Raw genomic sequence first — 6000 nt, 5'->3', positions numbered from 1 at the left:
TGATGGGCAAGTCATCTGAAAATTTCTGTAGCTGGCAAGTGCTGGTATAATATCTACGAGAAGTCTGGTGAGTTGAGAGTAAACAGGAAGAGAGACAAGACAGTTCCCTGATGTGCCCACCATTTCTGACACACAGTCCCTCAGCCTCACAAACTGCTGCCTGCTGGTCAGATAGTCCATGATCCAGGAGACTGTGGGAGTGTCAAGATTCAAAGCATTGAGCTTTTTCCGCAGTCAATGAGGCAGAAAGGTGTTAAAAGCACTGTACTGGGAGTAGGCTCTGTGGAACACTTAGATCTGAAAATCCTCCACACTTCTACATGTCTGATAGGCAAACTGCAGAGGATCCAGATGTTCTAAACCCAGGGGTCGTAGCTGTTTTAGGACCAGCCTCTCAAAGGTCTTCATGATGTATGAAGTAAGAGCAACTGGTCTGAAGACCTCGGTATCACTAGAATGCCCTTCTCTTTGGCACTGGGACCACACAGGATGTTTTCCACAGCTTAGGAACCTTCTGCAAATTCAAGGAAATTCAGTTTCTGAAAGCAAAGATTCAAAGACTTTTTCATGCACATTTATTTAACATGTGGCCATTTTCCTCAATAGACAAATGAACGAGTATAATGTTTTTGTGTCATTTGTTTAATTTGATTCTCTTATCTAGTTTTAGGACTTACCATATATACTCGAATATAAGCTGAGTTTTTCAGCACCCAAAATGTGCTGAAAAACGTCACCCTCGGCTTATATTCGAGTCAGGTCCCGCTGCCCCCTCCAACCCGCACGTGTTCAGTCTCTCCCTGTGCATTCAGCGAGAGAGAGAGAGAGTGCGCGCGAGATACAGACACACACACGTGCGCGAGAGACACACACACACACACATGTGCACGAGAGACAGACACACACACACACACGAGAGAGACAGCGAGCAAGAGAGATACCATATTGTTTTTGTTGACCCTCTTCTCCATTTACAGAGCTAGTTTACTGTTTTTCTTTGAAATAAATACTCAAAAACATTTAACCTACTGATGCCCCAATTAATGTACGGTAATTTTATTGGTATTTATTTTGATTATTGAAACTTACCAGTAGCTGCTGCATTTCCCACCCTAGGCTTATACTCAAATGAATAAGCTTTTCCAGTTTTTGTAGGTAAAATTAGGTACCTCAGCTTATATTTGGGTCGGCTTATACTCGAGTATATACAGTACGCAAAAAAAGCTGATCACGTTTTATCTGGTGTAACAACAAGGGGGCGCCAGTGAACCCCAAGCCACAGACACAATGCTCACCCAACACAAATAAAATACTTTTATTTTAAACCGACACTTTTAAATACAAACATTGGCAAAAGCACTCCAGTACAAATAAATTTCTTTCTCCTTCTGCCTCCCGACTTTGACTCTCTGAGGTGAGGTAAAGTGGCTCCTCTTATCTCAGACCTGGGAGCACTTCCGCTTGCCAGAAAACAGTCTGGTGATGTTGGGATTGCAAACCCCTGCAGCTCTTCCTGGCAGTACCCAAGCCACCTAACAGGGCTGTGTTCCGGGACTCCAGTTCCCAGTATGCCATGCGGTTATCCAAATGAGTACCGAAGCCCAGAGTTACTGCCATCTAGCGTATCGGGGAAGAAAATGTCCACCAGACAACATCTCCCCCTGTCCTTCCCTTACACTGGCCTCTGGACATGGTAAGGATCCCCGCTCAACCTTGGCCGGGATTCCAGCCCATGTATGCCATCCATTAGACCAGAAAGAGAGAAAACTCTAAAGCAGGGGTTCTTAACCTGAGGTCCGTGGACCCCTGGGAGGGAGTCCATTTATGGGTTTCAAGTGGTTTGTGAGGGTCAGATAAAAATGAATCAAAACAAAAAGTCAAAATAGATTGGATGTCAAAGATGATATGTGTGTCACCTTGTCGAAGACCACTCCACAGTTTCATATTCTTATTCAAGGCAAACAAGAACAACCTTCTCATTGAAATAAAATAGATAATGAGAGAGTAGATGTAGTAGTAGTAATGGGAGTAGAAAACGTAGTAGTAGTAGTACTAATAGATCGGTTTTAATTTGCACAAGAGGATTGAGTGGCCATTACTTTTTGCATAAAAAAGGAGTGGTTTTGTCTTTAGATAGTTTACTTTAAAGTTTAATAATACTTTGTGTATGGCATATACAGTATGTATGAGACAATCAAATCTTGATAAATAAAGTACATTATATTCACTGCAGGGGCGGCTTGGTGGCGCAGTGGTAGCACTGCTGCCTCGCAGTAAGGAGACCTGGTTTTGCTTCCTGGGTCCTCCCTGCGTGGAGTTTGCATGTTCACTCCGTGTCTGCGTGGGTTTCCTCCCACAGTCCAAAGACATGCAGGTTAGGTGCATTGGCGATTCTAAATTGTCCTTAGTGTGTGCTAGGTGTGTGTGTGTGTGTGTGTGTGCCCTGCGGTGGGCTGGCACCCTGCCCGGGGTTTGTTTCCTGCCTTGTGCCCTGTGTTGGCTGGGATTGGCTCCAGCAGACCCCCGTGACCTTGTAGTTAGGATATAGCGGGTTGGATAATGGATGGATATTCATTGCATGCAAAGTTGTGTTTATGTGACTATTTCTGGGGAAGGTGGTCCATAGCTTTCATTTGATTCTTAAAGGGGTCCGTGACTCAAAAAAGGTTAAGAATCACTGCCCTAAAGAATTCGCAAACTTTCAAGCTGGACGGGATGCCAGGTTATTGCAGGGCAAATTCAATGATCTAGAGCTGAAGTACAGTCACCAATCAAACTGCTCTGCCAATTTCTGGGATGCCAAAGGAAAATGAACAGACATAAGAATAATGGGCAAACTCAACAGCCAACCAGCTCTGTTGGAACAGCCTGGCGGCACCGTTTTGCCAAATCGTAAATGTTGTACGACAAAAAGCTCTTTGTTTTATTGTTATTGCAGATTCCCAGTCACTGTCTGTGTAGAATTTGCATTTCTCCCCATACACAAGTTGGTTTTCCAGTCTTCCATCACAGTCCACCTACATTTATGATCCAAACAGGCCAGAAGTGACTGTATAGTCAATATTCCTCTTCAATGTGTAGAGCGGGCTGGAGTCATTCACACCATTTGACAACATATTACTTGGATAACTGCATGGTGGACATGAGGCATGGCCTCTAAAAAAGAAGAGCAGAGGCCAGAATGCCGACAAATGCAGATGGCATCTGACGGAGCTGTAGGCTAAATATGGCCTGAGAGAAAAGGGAAAGTTCAGTTTTATGTGCATACCTTGCAATCCACCAATCGATTGTTAACCTGTTTATACGCATATTTATTTTGCACCTCCATAGGGATGAAATAATATGCTGAATGCATCAGAATGATGAGTTAAAGAGAAAGGAGGCAGCAGACATTGTACTGAGGAGAAAAAAACTGAGGAGCCAAAAGCAGGGGATATATGGCTGAAAAGGTGCACCAAGATGGAGCTGGAGGAGATGATTCTAGAGAGAAGCTGAAGGAGAAATGATTGGGGGTGGTGATGAAGGATATGAAAAGTATACAGCTCACCCCCTATAGGGGGTCCAGGACCACAGAGAGTGAAGGGTGAGACTTCACCTGGGTAAAACCAAAAGAAAATGGCTGCTAAACCAATGATGATGATGATGATACAGATTAAATATTATGACTACATAACTAACCAAAAGACCTCAAGAGTCTGCTCTATATTGTCACATTTTATCAACAACAGTATTTTCTCATGACTAAGACACTGCACACTCCCTGTCAATATATTGAACAGGCTCTGATCCAAGGCCGACCTCTACTCCGCTCTACAGAACTTTGGGACTCAGGACTCACCAATTGGGCACCTTACCTGTCACTCTGTGGGTGCAAGGAAAGATAAAGTGACCCTACAGTCCATAGCACACTTTGGCTCTCCACTCAAACTTCAAACCTCCACCACTATTAGGAGACATTTTATTCCTCCTCAATTGAAGGTCAGCAACTAAAGGTTATTGTTAAATAAACAAGCTAATGAAAAGGGAAGACTCAGTTATGGGAAACACTCTGGACCCCCAGGAGGTTGTAGCAAAGGACAGAATGAAAACAAAACTAAGTGCCATTATGAACAATGCTGCGCATTCTCTCTCTGACACGACCAACACTGAGGACTTTCAGCCAACGAATGATTCAGAAGAAGTGTGTCAAGAAACACCATGGGGGCTCCTTTATACCAAGAACAATAGGCCTGCATGATGTCTCATTGAGACTGGGATAAGGCAAAAGTTTTTCATTCTTTTTAAATTGTCTTCCTTTTTATTCATTCTAGTGTGTGTTCAAACCATAGTGTGTGTGCATGTGTGTGTGTGTATTGTAGAAGGAGAATGGGTATCCCAGATGAGACGGGGGGGAATACATTACCCTGACAGTAGGCCAGAGCGACAACGACAGCAAATTGGGTAGCAGATCAGAAAGTTAAATTTGTGTCTGGCCAACAGGAAATAATGGACGGACCAGCAGAAGCTGAGATTTGGAAAAGGTTCTGACAGCGACCTCTAACGAGACCCAAGGACCCTGAAAGGATTCCAATTCCCATGCACCCATGCAGGACCACTGCTACCTGGCATCTGGGGGATGGAACCTCTTTCGTTGTTGCTCTGGCCTCCTGTCCAGGTAATGTATTATCCCCATCTCATCTAGGTGGCCCATTCTGTCTATCTACTAGATAGATAGATAGATAGATAGATAGATAGATAGATAGATAGATAGATAGATAGATAGATAGATAGATAGATAGATAGATAGATAGATAGATAGATAGATAGATAGATAGATAGATAGATAGATAGATAGATAGATAGATAGATAGATAGATAGATACTTTATTAATCCCAAGGGAAAATTCACATACTCCAGCAGCACCTTACTGATATGAAAAACAATATTAAATTAAAGATTGATAATAATGCAGGTAAAAACAGACAAGAACTTTATATAATGTTAACGTTTACCCCCGGGTGGAATTAAAGAGTCGCATAGTTTGGGGGAGGAACGATCTCCTCAGTCTGTCAGTGGAGCAGGACAGTGACAGCAGTCTGTCGCTGAAGCTGCTCTTCTGTCTAGAGATGACACTGTTTAGTGGATGCAGTGGATTCTCCATAATTGATAGGAGCCTGCTGAGCGCCCTTCGCTCTGCCGCAGATGTTAAACTGTCCAGCTCCATGCCAACAATAGAGCCTGCCTTCCTCACCAGTTTGTCCAGGTGTGAGGCGTCTTTCTTCTTAATGCTGCCTCCCCAGCACACCACCGTGTAAAAGAGGGCACTCGCCACAACCGTCTGATAGAACATCTGCAGCATCTTATTGCAGATGTTGAAGGACGCCAGCCTTCTAAGGAAGTATAGTCAGCTCTGTCCTTTCTTACACAGAGCATCAGTACTGTTAACAAAGGTCACCATACTATTAAGCAATCCTGTTAATCAAGTAATCTTTATATATCTTTACATAGACAGATTTGAAAGGCGCTATATAAGACAGACAGTGTCAAACAAAAGTGCACTGGAAGTACCTTACAAGGAAAGATCTAAAAAAGCACTCTGGGGAAGTTTTAATGGGCATTGGAAGGAGAATGACACTTGCTATAACAGTGTATTGTTACTGCTAAGGTGTACTCCCTGGCTTATATTTATTCCCTTCTCACTTTTGTTCATTCTGATGTGTTATATTTTAAAATACTTTGTTCATTGTACAGATTTTGTTTAATATTGCTCTTTTTAATTCATATTTATTATCTACATATCATATGTTCTCCAGTGTTTCTTGTATTTTGTGAGTGGAACCCTGCGGTAGGCGGGGCCACAGCTTAAGGACCGCCCTCAGTCTGTATATTGGGAGGCTGGAGAGGGCGGTCCTTCAGTGTTCATTGAAGTGCTTGTGTCATTATGAGTATCAGTTTTCTGTTTTTTAATCTTAATTGTTTATGTTTTTGGCTTTCAGTTACTGGGCAATGATTGAGACTTG

This window comes from Erpetoichthys calabaricus, chromosome 3 (assembly GCF_900747795.2).
Source record: "Erpetoichthys calabaricus chromosome 3, fErpCal1.3, whole genome shotgun sequence".
Taxonomy (NCBI): domain Eukaryota; kingdom Metazoa; phylum Chordata; class Cladistia; order Polypteriformes; family Polypteridae; genus Erpetoichthys; species Erpetoichthys calabaricus.
Note: the sequence above shows the minus strand (reverse complement) of the source record.